At 38.6% G+C, this 14,910-nt stretch overlaps 1 non-coding gene across 1 annotated transcript; it reads right to left on the reverse strand.

Moving 5' to 3' along the window:
• Positions 1-915: 915 nt before the first annotated feature.
• Positions 916-1,022, reverse strand: LOC142170840 (small nucleolar RNA R71). The gene has a single exon (XR_012700453.1). It is a non-coding gene; the product is annotated as a small nucleolar RNA R71 (small nucleolar RNA).
• Positions 1,023-14,910: the final 13,888 nt, after the last annotated feature.

Here is a 14,910-nt window from a genome sequence, read left to right on the forward strand (position 1 = left end):
CTTAATTACAACTCATTTATATTTGAGAAAATCATAAAGAGAAAATACTACCCAACCATTGAAAAATATTGGGTAGTCATTTAGAACCATTTGCATATCAAAGGACCTTCCATTAGAAATATATCATATTAACACCGATAGCATTACATTTAATTGATGGGGACACAACCTTGGTTTCCTTAATCAAATCATTCACATTCTCACAACAAAATAGTTATCTTGTTAAATCACTTTTACACCATTCTCTTGTTAAGCTAAAGCAGTAGAATTACGACTTAAGTCAAGTTTCACACTACTCAAATAACCTTTTCACACCTATTCCCTATGGGATTCGACCCCAACCTTGTTGGATTATTATATGTGACACCGACCGCCTTACACTATTTATTTAAAATGTAATTTGAGCGTATCAAATTTTGGCGCCGTTGCCGGGGAATATGGTTTTGAAATTACTAATTAGTGTATGCTTTACTTTATGTCTTCTTCTATTTCATCACTCTTTTCTTGCTTTGCTTGGTATTGATAGGAAAATATGGCCGATTATGATGAAGAAGAGAATCCTTTTGTGAACATAGATGAGTACATTGAGGATAAAATGCTATTGTACCTCCAAGAGTTGATGTTTCCACTTTTATGGTGGAACACAGCTTAATCCAAATGCTCAAAGAAGAGGGGTTTTTAAGAAATTCCACCGATGATAATTTGACACAATATCTCAGAAACTTCTTGGGCGTGTGTGCAATGCACAAGCATAACAACGTCTCAGATGATGCCCTAAGATTGAGGGTGTTCAAGTACTCACTGGATGGAGAGGCAAGGAAATGGATAAGAAATCTACCACCAAATTCCATTTATTCTTGGCCTGAACTCGTCCGAGCTTTCCTAGCTAAATGGTTCCCGTAAAGCAAGAAGTTTGTGCTCAGGGATAAAATTTTCTTTGTCAAGCAATAATTGGGTGAACACCTACATGAGGCATGGGATCAATTCAAGCTATATTAAGTGAGGTCTCCGAATCATGGTTTTCCAGATTCTATCTTGTTGGAGAAATTATACATGGGCTTGGATGCTATGAATCTGTTATATCTCGCATTTTTGTACGTTAAAAGCTTCGTCTTCAACTAAATGACGTAGACTCGTGGATGAGATCATCTTGATGTTAACGTACTTAAGCTATTTATAACAAGCAATAAATAAGTGTTATGAAGGATAAAGGTGTACACGAATTAAAGAAAATGAGTTTCATTGAACGTGGCCATTTGAGATCAAATACGGGTCGAGCGATAATACCCGATGATTATGAACTAGTACCATGCAAGGTACCATATGACCACTGTAGTATAATGTATGATGTATATATGAAGTATATTAAAAATAAGTAGAAGTTTAAGTAAATTATGGCAATTTTTAAATTATGCGGGTAATTGATTAATTACCGGGTAACAGGACATTACCCAGTTAACTAATAAGTGGATAAAACTTAATTAATTATACTCCAAAGACATGTGGCAGCACTAGCTTACCACATAAAGTGACTAAGCACTTAAATAACCTATGCGGCTACCTAGGAATCTCTGGGGATTAGTAAGATATTATCCATTCATTTGGACAAAAAGAGAAAAAAAAATGTCAAAAAAATCAAAAGGGAAAGATACTGCATTCTCTAAGTCTAAGTCTTAAAAGTGTAAGTATTCAATTTATCCAAAGAACCTCATAATCCATTTTGTGATATGTCATGCTTCTTCAAGAAACGTTAGAAACAGAAGCATGTTCGTTCCAACAATTAAAGAACCCAAAGCAGAATTTCGATTCATAAAGTAGCAGGAACAATTCGTTCAAGGATTCAGAAAGCAGGAACTTAATCCGATTTTTTTTGAGTTCTAAGTTCAATCAACGAAGATTCTCCAACGGAATGTTATACGGAGTTTTCCCTGCTCTAGGTATGTTAAGGTCATCCCTTCTATCTTTTGGCATGGTCCAAATTATACTGAAGAAATGAGCAAATGCACAGTTTCCATAAATTACTCTATTCAAAGAAATACTAGGGGTGTCTCTATTCTTGATTCCCCATGTGAATTATTATTATCTTCTGTTCATGGGTCTCAGAATAATCCCTAGTTGAAAAAGTTTATCCGGAAGGAATATTGAGATTTTTACGTATTTTTTATGCATTTCACCCCTTTATACATGTGCATTGACCCATGACCAGATGACGTTACATACGTGTATATATGTAAATATATGTATATAGGATATGAGAAAAGGTTACGACGTTATATACGCACCACCACCTGATCAGCTAGTATATGTTGATGATGTTGCCCACAGTGGCCGAGACGATATGATGGGATGCCCTCAGTGGCTTGATGATATAATATACACCCATACCTATGCATGGCATGACATTTATTTACATGTGCATGACATTATAAATGTTTTAGAATTTACAAATTTTTTAAAAACGTGTTTCTATATTTCATGTTTCATCTATGTGTTTTACGTACAAATTTTCATGCCTTACATACTCAATACATTTTTCGTACTGACGCCCTATTTCATAGGGCCTGTATTTCATGCTCGTAGGTGAATGTAGGTGAGCTGAAGGTCCCCCTTCTTAGGATCTTTGATCAACGAGAGTTGGTGTGCTCCACTTGATCCGAAACTACTTTTGATTTTGGTATGATATGTTTATATATATATATATATATATATATATATGGGCATAACATAGCTTAGTCCCATCCTTGTACAGTTATGTTTCCAATAGAGGTCTGTAGATAGTATGTCTAGTTGGATTGTATGTGGCCTTGTCAGCTTTCAGTCTTAGATGTATAGTTGTCTATAACAGCCTTGTCGGCTCGCCCACTGTATTCTGCATGTATACGTACATATGCCTTGATGGTAGGTTTCCTTCAAGTATGTTATTTTTGTAATTCAGCAGATGTTATTGAGGTTCATATCTTAGATGCATGCTTCGGGGTGTTTGACCGATAGGACTCGGGCACCCGTCGCTGCCCATCGATTTAGGTCATAGCAAAAGTGGTATCAGAGCAGTTCTGTCCTAAGGTTGTCTACATACCGTGTCTAGTAGAGTCTTGTTTATGGGTGTGTTGTGCACCATACTTATATACAGGAGGCTACAGGACATATAGGATGTTATCCTCTCTTCTTATGTTAGATCATGTGATATAAGAATTCATATTCCTAACGATGTGTTATGTTTTAAGCGATGCCTTCGAAAACTACAGTCACTAGAACGGGTAAAAAGACTACTAAGGTGTTAGAAAGAGATATAAGTTACACTATGGAGTCAGACCCATCGGAGATCATGGGTTCTATTAATGAGGATCCATCCGAGGATCGGGAATGAGTCATCCGTTCGAGCTATTTCAACCACTGAGGCAGTAGATCGGGTGAGAGGTGTTCCGACCGCACCAAGGCCCTTAGTTTTGTTATCATAGCCCATTGATCAGGGTATGAGGGGAGTAGTGCATGGCTTGGCCCAAACAGGTTTTCCTCAGGCTCAAAACTATGTCAAGGTATTTGCCGACACTAGCTATTCTAAGGTTCCAGATAGTCCATAGTCTTGGGAGTTCGTCAATCAAGGTTCGTTGGTGTATGTTATGGGTTACGCAGAGGAAGAAGATAATAGTCGGGCGAAGAGGAGGAAGATAATTGATAAGGGCATGAAGATTTCGCTTTGAAGTGTGTCTGATCGAGGTTCTTATATAGGACGAGGCAAGGACCCTCTACTTTAGACTTCTTCCAAGTGTTAGTTTTTTGGTTGATGAGTTCCACCTCTTCTTAGTCCCGACTTGTATATATTATGGTTATGCCTACTTAGAGGTTTTACAGAGATTATCTTGTATATAGTTTTGGGTACGACATGTTTGCGGCCTAGTTGACCCTTATGTATATTAACCTTTTTGTAAATTAGTTATGCAAGTTATGTTTTAATATTGTTACCTATATATATGAATGTGGCCCGAAATGGGCCGTTATAGACTTTGGTAATAAACAAGGATAAGATACGTGGTGTTCGGTTGGGCAGAACTTGATATTATAATAGCTATTGATTGATTGGTCTTTTGTTATTCTAACATCAAGTGTAGATCAAAGATAGTTTGATTTCAATTTCCAGGAGAGCTTGTTTTAGAATGGAAAATTAATACCGCATCACCAAGAGGTAAATTTATCTCCTATATCAAGGCAAGGAAGATAATCAGAAAGGACTATATTTATCACTGAGTTCGGGTTTGGTATGTGGAAGTAGAGTTACCAACCATTCAGTCCTTTCCTGTAGATTAATGAGTTTTCCGGTGTTTTTTTCCGATGAGCTTCCGGGTCTTCCGCCAGAGTGAGAAATTGAGTTTGTCATTAACCTACTAATATCTATCCCCCTATAAATGGCCCCCGTAGAGCTAAAAGAGTTAAAGGAACATCTAAGGGGCTTGCTTGAAAAACATTTTATCAGACCTAGTACATCACCATGGGAAGCACCTATGTTGTTTGTGAGAAAGAAGGATGGTTCCTTACGAATGTGTATTGATTATAGACAGTAGAATAAGGTGATGATCAAGAATAAGTACCCTGCTCACGAGGATTAATGATTTATTTGATCACTTGTTAGGTGCCATGTGTTTTCAAAGAAAGACTTGAGGTCCGGGTACCATCAGGTAAGGTTTAAGGAGGAAGATATCCCAAAGATAGCACTCCGGACTAGTAATGAGAACTTCGAGTTTCGTGTTATGTCATTCGGTTGGACCAATGCCCCGCAATATTCATGGATTTGATAAACTGTGTGTTCAGGCCTTTTTCAGATCTATTCGTAACTATATTTATTGATGATATATTGGTGTATTCTCGTTCAGAAGTGGAGCAAGCAGATAATTGCGTGCTGCGCTCGGATTTCTACAAAAGGAGAAGTTGAATGAAAAATTCTCTAATTATGAATTCTAGATGAACTCTGTGGCCTTCCCTGGGCATATCATTTCGGGTGAAGGCATCTAGGTGAATACACAAAAGATCGGGGCAGTAAAGACTCGACCTAGATCCCCGACACCGATAGAGGTTCGTAGCTTCTCCATTTCATAGGTTATTACATGAAACTTGTAACAGAACATTCTTCTCTTTTAGCACCTTGACCAAAGTGGTATGTCGTGTTTCTCTTGATGTTCAAGAATAGCATAAGGAAATCTATGGTACAAGCAAGTTGAAGGAAGGTTGCGAATAAGTATAAATAGAGATGTGTGGGTCGCAAGTTAATGTATGGTAGAACGACAAGGTTTTAGGAAAATAGGAGGAAGAATAAGAAAAAGATGAGTAAAAAGGGGACGAGGATGGATAAGTACTTGGGTTAAGCTCATAAGAGAGCTTATAGTTTCTCTAAATTATAAAAAGGCTCAGTATAGCCTGAGAACTCAGAGGAATCTAAGACTAGTAACATTTGGAATAGATGAAAGGCTACCCTAGTAGTGGAATAAGGGCGTAATTGTGATAAATAAAGGATGAACTTTAGGCCTTCGAAAAGGGAATTTCATGAATTGTGAAGGATTAGAATACCCATATATGTGAACTTAAAAGGGAGCCAAGTTTTAATGGACCGATGCTTGCGAATGGAGTTCCTAGGCATTAAAGGACAGATTAACTTCAACACCGGCTCTACCGCTCCCAGAAAGGATCGATGGTTATGTTATCTATTGTGATGCTTCCGGTGTTCGATTGGGTTGTGTACTTATGCAGCATGGTAAGATTGTGGCTTATGCTTCTAGACAACTAAAAAAGCACGAGAAGAACTACCCAACCCATGACCTAGAGTTAGCCGTGGTGATTCATGCACTAAAAATGTGGAGGCACTACTTGTATGGCATTCATGTTGATATTTATATGGATCATAGAAGCCTCCAGTACATCTTCAAGCAAAAGGAATTGAATCTACGTCAAAGGAGATGGTTGGAGCTACTTAAAGACTATGATGTTGATATTTTATACCATCCGGGGAAGGCGAACGTAGTAGCCGACGACCTCAGCCATAGATCTATGGGTAGCTTGTCGTATTTACAGTCAAAAAAAGAGGGGAATAGCCCATGAGGTTCATCAGCTAGCTAGTGTTGGAGTTCGGTTACTGGAATAAGGTGATATTAGAATTACTCTTCCGGATACGGAAACATCCTTTTTAGTAACTGATGGAAATGAACATCAGTACGAGGATCCTATGTTAGTTCATTATAGGGATACCACCCTTCAGAAGGAGAAGACACCACTTGAAATTATAGAAGATGGGGTCTTCAGATATTGAGGACAATTATGTGTCCATAATGTTGTAGGGCTGCGTCGGCAGGTTATAGGAGAAACTCACTATCATCATTATACTATCCATCATGTAGACAAAAAGATGTATCATGATATCAAGGAGTTATATTAGTGGGATGGAATGAGAAATGATATAGCAGAGTTTGTTGCTCAGTGCCCTAACTGACAGCAGGTTAAGGTTGAGCATCAAAAGCCCGGTGGATTATTGTAGGCTATAGAGATTCCGACTTGGAAGTGGGAAGTAATCAATATGGATTTCATCGTAGGCTTACCTCGTACCGAGCGTAAATTCTATTAGATGTGGGTGATTGTTGATAGGCTTACAAAGTCAACCCATTTTCTGCCCGCTAGGACTACATATTCCTTAGAGGATTATGCAAGACTTTATATTAAGGAAATAGTACGACTGCATGGTGTCCCTGTATCTATTATCTTGGATATAGGAGCTCAATTTACGGCTAAATTCTAGAGGTCCTTCCAAAAAAGATTGGGGACTCAAGTAAGTCTTAGTACAACATTTCATCCCCAGACAGACGGACAGGCCGAGCGTACTATTCAAACACTGGAGAATATGTTACGAGCTTGTGTAATGGACTTCAAAGGTAGCTGGGATGATCATCTATCGCTTATTGAGTTTGCATATAATAATAGTTATCATTCCTGTATTCATATAGCTCCATACAATGCTCTTTATGGACGAAAGTGTAGGTCGCCTATAGGGTGGTTCGATGTTGGAGAATCTAAATTACATGGGCCAGACCTGGTTCAACAGGCCATAGAAAAAGTAAAATTCACACAGGATCGACTGTTGACAGCTCAGAGTCGTCAAAAATCATATTCTGACGTGCGACGACGAGATTTAGAGTTCAGGGTTGATGATTGGGTATTCTTAAAAGTGTCACCTATGAAGGGTGTGATAAGGTTTGGCAAGAAATGCAAACTTAGCCCACGGTATATTGGGCCTTATAGGATCATTCAGAGAGTGGTCCAAGTAGCTTATGAGTTAGAATTATCCTCGGAATTAGAGTCTGTCCATCCGGTTTTTCACATATCTACGTTACGGAAGTACATTGACGATCCTAGCCGAGTGGTGCCCACTAATGATGTACAGATTACAGAGGACTCGTCATACGAGGAAATTCCAGTTGCCATCTTAGACCGACAAATCTGCAAGCTACGGAATAGGGAGGTAGCCTCCGTGAAAGTACTTTGGAGGACAACAGTGTGGAAGAAACGACTTGGGAGGCCGAGGAAAACATGAAGTCTATATATCCCTACTTATTTCCTCCTCTAGAGAAGGGTCTGACTGAGACGTCACAATCATAAGGTACGTGTATAGATTCTTGTGTTGGTATTTGTCGTTGGTCATTATCACACCTCCTTGTTCACCTACACCCCTGGAAGGGGCATTTAAGGGAGTTTTTCCATTTAAAGTGACAATCAAAATGGGATTATTTTATTAAAATTTAGAGTCTCCACTTGGGATAATTTATGGTGTCCCAAGTCACCGGTTTAAATCCTGAATTGAGGAAAAGTTTACTATGTTTAACAGTCCGCGAACCAAAAATCCAGGTAAGAAATTCTGTTAACCCGGAAGAAGGTGTTAGGCATTCCCGAGTTCCTTTGTTCTAGCTCGGTCGCTCAGCTGTTATTTTTAGCTCAATTATTTGATTTTAAAAACACTTTTAGATCTATGTGCATTTTATCCTTTAACCGCTTCTATTCAATTTTTAAAGAAGATTGAACGTCGTTTAAAGCACGTCTTTGGATCACGTCACATGAAATGCACCCGCCATCCTAAACATATTTTATTCAACGTTTTAAGATTTTGATTTGGGTCACATGAAATGCTCACCCGAATTTAGGAAGGTAATATTATTGAAATAACGCGCTTAAAGCAACTACGCGTTTTTTAACTTTGCGAGGGCCATGAAAATTTGCTAAATGGCACGCCTCGATTTTTTAAAGACAAAACGAAATTAATTAAAACGAGGGTCGTGCAATTAATATTTTATTTGGCATGACGCACCTCAAACCCAATTTAAAAGGAAATTCAAACTAGATGTCTGAGGGCCATAAATTGTGACTTAATTAATAGATCACCTCAAATTAATTAAAAGGAATTACCCATTAAATAAATCCTGATGAAATCGTAACCATTTTTAATTAGGAAGTATCCAAGTTAAGTTGAGTGAACAAACGTCAACAGGCCCAAAAATATGTCATTCCAATTTTTGCACATCACTTCGCATCCAGGCCCATAAAGAAAAACCAAGCCTCAATGAAATCAAACTATGCTAGGGCCGAGGATCGAATCCACACAGGCATGGCCAGTGCTGAGTAAAAGCCAACCTTCAACAAATAGATTTCTTATACCAAGATGGATCATAGCTCAGAATAAACTCACAATTTAGAGCCTAAAGTAATCAACGCCAACAACTAAGTGTATTAACTAGGAAACCTTATTCACTATTCATCTTTACCTCATTAACTCTCAAATTCATGTGTATTTCTAAAATACTCCACATTTGAGATGCATTCTAACAAACCATATCTTCAAGAGTCGAACCCGACAATATCGAGTTCGAACAGATTTCAAAGAAAGCATGCTGCCCTTATTTAACTCGATTTTACCTATATATTGCGTCTTGTCCATGTATTATTGAATTAGAAAAAATTGATCCATTCAAACAATTGCATTCCCAATTCACGAAGGCCAAACTCAAGTAAGGAAACGAAAGGGCATGCTCAAAACCTCATGAAGCTTCAATTCCATGCTGGCATTTAATTCATAACTTAAGATTAAAACACTAATAGATCTATATGACAGCAACAAATAACTAAACATCAATTACAGTTTTGAAAGAACACACAGAAGAAAAGAAAACTGAAGACTAGACATCAGATACACTTTCACAGCTAAACAGATAGGAGATAGCTCGTAGGGCACCTACTTAGCCACATAAAGCTCAAACTTAAAAGAAACGAGGCCAAATAGAGGCTAAAATCAACAAACTATTGTCCCAGATTAGAATTAACTACAAAGAAATAATGAACTGAGCTATGAAACACCATAAATACAAAGTAATAAGGCTAAACTCGTAACAGAAAACTGAAAACATGTTTTGAACTTTAGAATTTCCATTTCTATTCCTCGAATCAATCTTCATATGGGTAGAATGAAGAAGTGTACCTGGAAATTAAAAAGAGAAGAAAGAGGTGAGGAAGCAGTAAGCAACAGGCAGCCCAGCACAGATTTCAGTAACAATCAGTAAAACACAAGTTCAACACAGGTAGACACACAACAAACCCCAAGACCCAACCTTGAACTAATTTCCAACCCAAATCAATTCCCACTTAACCTCAGATGAACCAAAAATGCTGTAGAACTTTGAAAACTTTCAGAAACCCAAACAAAGATCAATAGAACAGTGAGAACATCAAACAAAACTAAGCCCCAAAGCTTTTCCAGCACAAGATCAATCCATTTACACTTAAAAGGCTTCAGAAATTGTTTTGTAATCTAAGAACGGCTTAAGATTTACGGCAGAATTCCAATGGAATAGTGTTTTTCTTCTTAATTTTAATGGTCTGGTGTATTTCTGATTCTACAGCTCTCAAAATCTGACTTGAGCTCTAAGTAATAATGCCTTTATAGGCAAGCTACTAGGGCAGCCTCAAAGAGTTCAAAATTGCACTTAAAACCTTCTGAAATTTTCATTTTAGCTTAGAAATCCCTAGTGTAAACCTCAAAATTTCAAAATAGCCCCCCACCCTAGCTTCTAGGAAGCTTCCTAGTTCAGTTATATAAGATTCCCAAGCCTAGATAACCCAAATTACCCCTTAATGACCCTGTTATTACCTCTGAAGACCAAACCCAAAAATGGGTCAGAATTGACCCAATAACCCAAACCAATTTGGACGGGCTGCTCTTTGCCAAATGGACAAGAGACAACCCAAAGCCCAAACGAACACTTATCTATTTGAAGAGAAAATCTGCAAGCCATGATAACATGAAGTGATTTCAAAGCAAACCGACTTAAATTACTGATCAATTAACACAACTAGGCAGGGAATTAACTAAGTTGAAATAACTTAATTAAACTAACTTGGGTGACTAAACAGAAAGGCAAGATCAGAGAATTAGCCATTCTATTAACACAACGGACTAAAGAAATCAGAAAACAGGCTTTCACGAAGAAGAGAAAAAAAACAGTGAACAGAAGACAAATTTAAACTCGAGAGATTAATCGAGTTTCAGCCAGATTAGTATAAGAAAACTAAACTAAAGAAAGGGGAAGGAGAAAGAGAATAAGACAGTAAAAGAAAGAAAAGACAAGAGGGGAAAGGAGCTTACCAATTCAGAACTCGAAATCTATCGGAGACAAAGGACCTAACAAAACTAACGTCGATCGTTTGTTCTCTGTCAAGGACAAACTAAACGACATCTGTTTTGTTGAATCCAAACTTCAAAACTCGAAGAAACAGTGCCCTATGACCATGCATGTACCAGGTCCGATAAGAAAATAATTTTTGAACTTTCAGGGCTCGAACTCAGATTTAGGGTTCGAGAAGATCCGGCACGATTCAAGGGAAACGGAGTGAGGATTTGGCATGAGGGGGTCGTGGTGGCTATGTGGTGTTAATTTGGGGTCATTTAGGACCGGCGCCGTCGGGCTCGAGGTGGGGGAATGGAGGCGGCGCTTTAGGGTTTTTGGTGAATCTCTGAAGGTCGGGTGAGAGAGGTGAGACGAAAAAGGGGGGGGGGGGGCGTGAAGGGTTCAGACACTGATATATTTACCGGTGCCCAGTTCACATCTGTTGGATCACATGAGATCAACGGCTGTGATGGAAAGAAAGGAAACGACGTCGTTTGGTTACTGGTGGGGGCGGACCGGGTATTGGAGGCGGGTCTGGGCCTAGATTGGGCGGTTTTAATGGGTTTAAGGGTGCATTGGGTTGGGCTTGACAGAATTGAAATAAAAACGGCCCAAAATCTTATTCAATGCTTGTCCCTTTTAAAAATTATTTCTTAATTCTTTCCTTCTTTTTTTTTCAAAATTAAAATAAAAACCTAAACTAAATCCTAAATCAAATTAATCCTACCACATTAAATTAATCCTACCACATTAAATTAATTAACTCTAACCAATAATTACCACAATTAATTAAAAACCAAATTAAAGGAAAAACTACCAAAATGCGAAAACTAAAATTAAAAAGTGCAAAAATAAGTTATTTTTTGTGATTTTTCTATTTCCAATAAAACAACTAATTTGTTAATTAATATGAAAATGTAAACTTAAATCCTAAATACAAAATGCAACATATTTTTGTATTTTTCAAAATTAACATGCACAGGCAAATGCAAACAATTAACAGAAATGCTATGAAAAATCTACGAAATTGCAAACAATGGAAAAATTATTTTGTTTTGAATTTGTGGAATTAATTCATATAGGGAAAAAATCACGTGCTCACACATGCCCCTCTTTGCTCGGAAACACGAAGAGTTTTCGTGCAAAGATAAAGTGAGCGATTTTTGCCCGTTTGGATACTCCGTGGGAAGCATTTTTGAAAGGTTTGACCGCACCCTGGTTCCGAGGTTTCCTACATATCCTTGGCTAAAAAGGAATCAGGTCAGTGTAGTTCAGGAATGTTTGGTAGCTGGGACTACCATGAAGGTGTGATTTCACTATTGCTGCTGCTACTACTACTTACTGCATCCCCTTATTACACCATGATAAAATAAAAAGTAACTAGACTATGCTATGATCTATACAATACAAAATCCTATTTGTAACTTTAGACTTGTTCCTGTGGTTCTTATTGCCTTGTTAACTTGTACTCTCCCGGTGGAATCCCCTTGTTGCCGCTTTGAATTGTAATCTGAGATGTTTTCCGCTTCTCTAGGTGGATACCTGACTGCCAACTACACTTTGATGATGTTTTTCCTTTCTCCGATTGGACACTCGACTGCTGAACTTGAATGTATTCCCTGCTCTCCAGGCGGGCTCCTGACTTCTGACTTAAAATGTACTCCCTGCTCTCAAGGCGGGCTCCTGAATTCTAACTTGAAATGTATTCCCTGCTCTCCAGGCGGGCTCCGGACTGCTGACTTGAAATGTATCCCCTGCTCTCCAGGCGAGCTCCTGACTGCTGACTTGAAATGTATTCCCTACTCTCCAGGCGGTCTCCTGACTTCTAAACTAAAATATATTCCCTACTCTCCAAGCGGGCTCCTGACTTCTATCTTGAAATGTATTCCCTGCTCTCCAGGCGATCTCCTGACTGCTGACTTGAAATGTATTCCCTGCTCTCCAAGCGGGCTCCTGACTGCTGACTTGAAATGTATTCCCTGCTCTCCAGGCGGGCTCCTGACTGCTGACTTGAAATGTATTCCCTGCTTTCCAGGTGGGCTCCTAATTTCTAACTTGAAATGTATTCCCTACTCTCCAGGCGGGCTCCTAACTTCTATCTTGAAATGTATTCCCTGTTCTTTAGATGGGATCCTGACTGTTGACTTGAAATGTATCCCCTGCTCTCCAGGCAGGCTCCTGACTGCTAACTTGAAATGTATTACCTACTGTCCAGGCGGGCTCCTGACTTCAACAAAATGACAAAACAGTGGAAATTTCCTGCCCTAGTTTTGTAGCTGAGCACATATGTGAGTGTAAAACTAAATCATATTACCAAGTATTACTATGAATTTGAAAGCTAGGTCCCGTTATCTAGGGGGTCCTGACAACTCTTAACTAAACGACAATTTTAAATCTAAGCTATATCTGTTAAAGGCATGACTTCTGCTACATCTTGTTATCTAAGAAGGTCTTTAAACTACTTCCCATTATACAGGAGGGTCCTGAAAATCAAAAGTCAAGTTTTATCTTAAGAGTGACAACTTTTATGGCTGAATTATACTACCCTACAACAAAATTTACGCTAAATGTTGCTATCTAATCGAAATTTTAAAGCTAAGTCCCACTATCCATGAGGGTCCTAAAAACTTCTAACTGAATCCTATCTCGAACATGCAAACTTCTAAGCCAACTTATATTCCTTTGAGATGCATTTATGCTAGATTATGCTATTTCTAAACATTTAAACTGGGTCCTATTTTCCATGAGGGTCCTAAAAATCTAAAATCAAACCTGTTTGATGACTGCCTTTCTCCACGGAGGGTTTCTCCGAAACAACCAAAATTTCCTGCCCCAATCAAAGAAAAATCTTGTCAATTTTAAATATGGTGGTTGGTTGATGGCATTCTTTGCTGAAGGTCTCTCCGCTGCATTGTTTTGTTTTGACTGGCTTCCCCAAACTGGCCCTGAACCGCTTGACTTTTCGACTGACTTTCAAAACCCTATGGCTCTGGATGACCCGAGTGTTCTATCCCCAAACCGTTGTTTCACACCTCTGGCCCCCTTTAACTGAAACTACGCATCTCCCATGATATTACTAAATCATTCTAACGATGGAACTTGTGTTGGCACTTGCCCCACTTTACATCATGTTATCTTTGGTATGCTCTGGCCGCACTATGCTTTGCCATCTTGAAGCTGGTAGTGAGATTTGAAATTCCTCCTTATTTTCTTGAATAGAACTGACATCGGGAACATCTTAGAGAAATAAACCCAATAGAAATGAAAAGACAATGACTTTCGGAATTAAGGATAAGAAAATCCAAAACTGGAAGACTATCTTAAGAGGAAAAAGAAAAAGGACTTATCTGAGTGCAACAGCCGGCACCAATGATCATGACACGTATTTTGGATTACCCGACCCAATCGGTCCAACCAATCAACTTTCAATTGCCACACTTTGTTGCCTCGGAACCTCCATAACCTGATTTCTTCAACCAAATCATGACCTTATTCATCCTGCGGTGCCTTGGAAAGGTTCCGCCAGCAGACCTCTCTCATCCATTCATCTCTCAACTCACTTTCGCCTTACAATTCCCGTGAGGATTTTCATCAATAAGACTCTCTCATTTTTGATTTTTTTCAACTCCCGTCGCCTTATGGTTCCCGTTAGGGTTTTCACCAATAAGACTCTCTCATTTTAACTTCTTTTCCCTCTTTGGACCAGAGTGTTGCCCCTGATGTGAATAACCACTACCTGCTTGACTTGGCATTTTCCGAAAACTGATCGGAAGGTCTTTCTTTGTATAGTAATGTTGCTTTTGGATTGGTTTAGAAAGGAAGGGTATAAAAAGCTCAAAACAGTTTGATTGGGTTCAAATTTACAACCTTCGGAATCAGATTTCTGATAACAACCACAACTTCTGTCCCAGTTTCTTGTTTGGGGACTTTTGGATTTTTACTTTGATGGGATCGAACCGTGAGGCTGCCTACGTATCCTTAAAAGGAATCAGGTCGAACGTAGTTCATGACATATGAATTACTTTGTTTGTTGTGATTTTTCTTCTCTTTTTCTTTCTCTTTTTCTTTTTCTTTTCATTCTTTTCTTTCTCCTTCCATTATTTCTTTCTCTTTTCATTCTTTCTTTCTCTTTTCTTTTTCCTTTCTCTTTTTCTCTCCTTCCTTTAATTATCTTTACACTTGTGTTTCCCATATTTGCTATTGATTCCGGAGGAGGGGTATG

The sequence above is a fragment of the Nicotiana tabacum genome, chromosome 16 (assembly GCF_000715075.1).
Source record: "Nicotiana tabacum cultivar K326 chromosome 16, ASM71507v2, whole genome shotgun sequence".
Lineage (NCBI taxonomy): Eukaryota > Viridiplantae > Streptophyta > Magnoliopsida > Solanales > Solanaceae > Nicotiana > Nicotiana tabacum.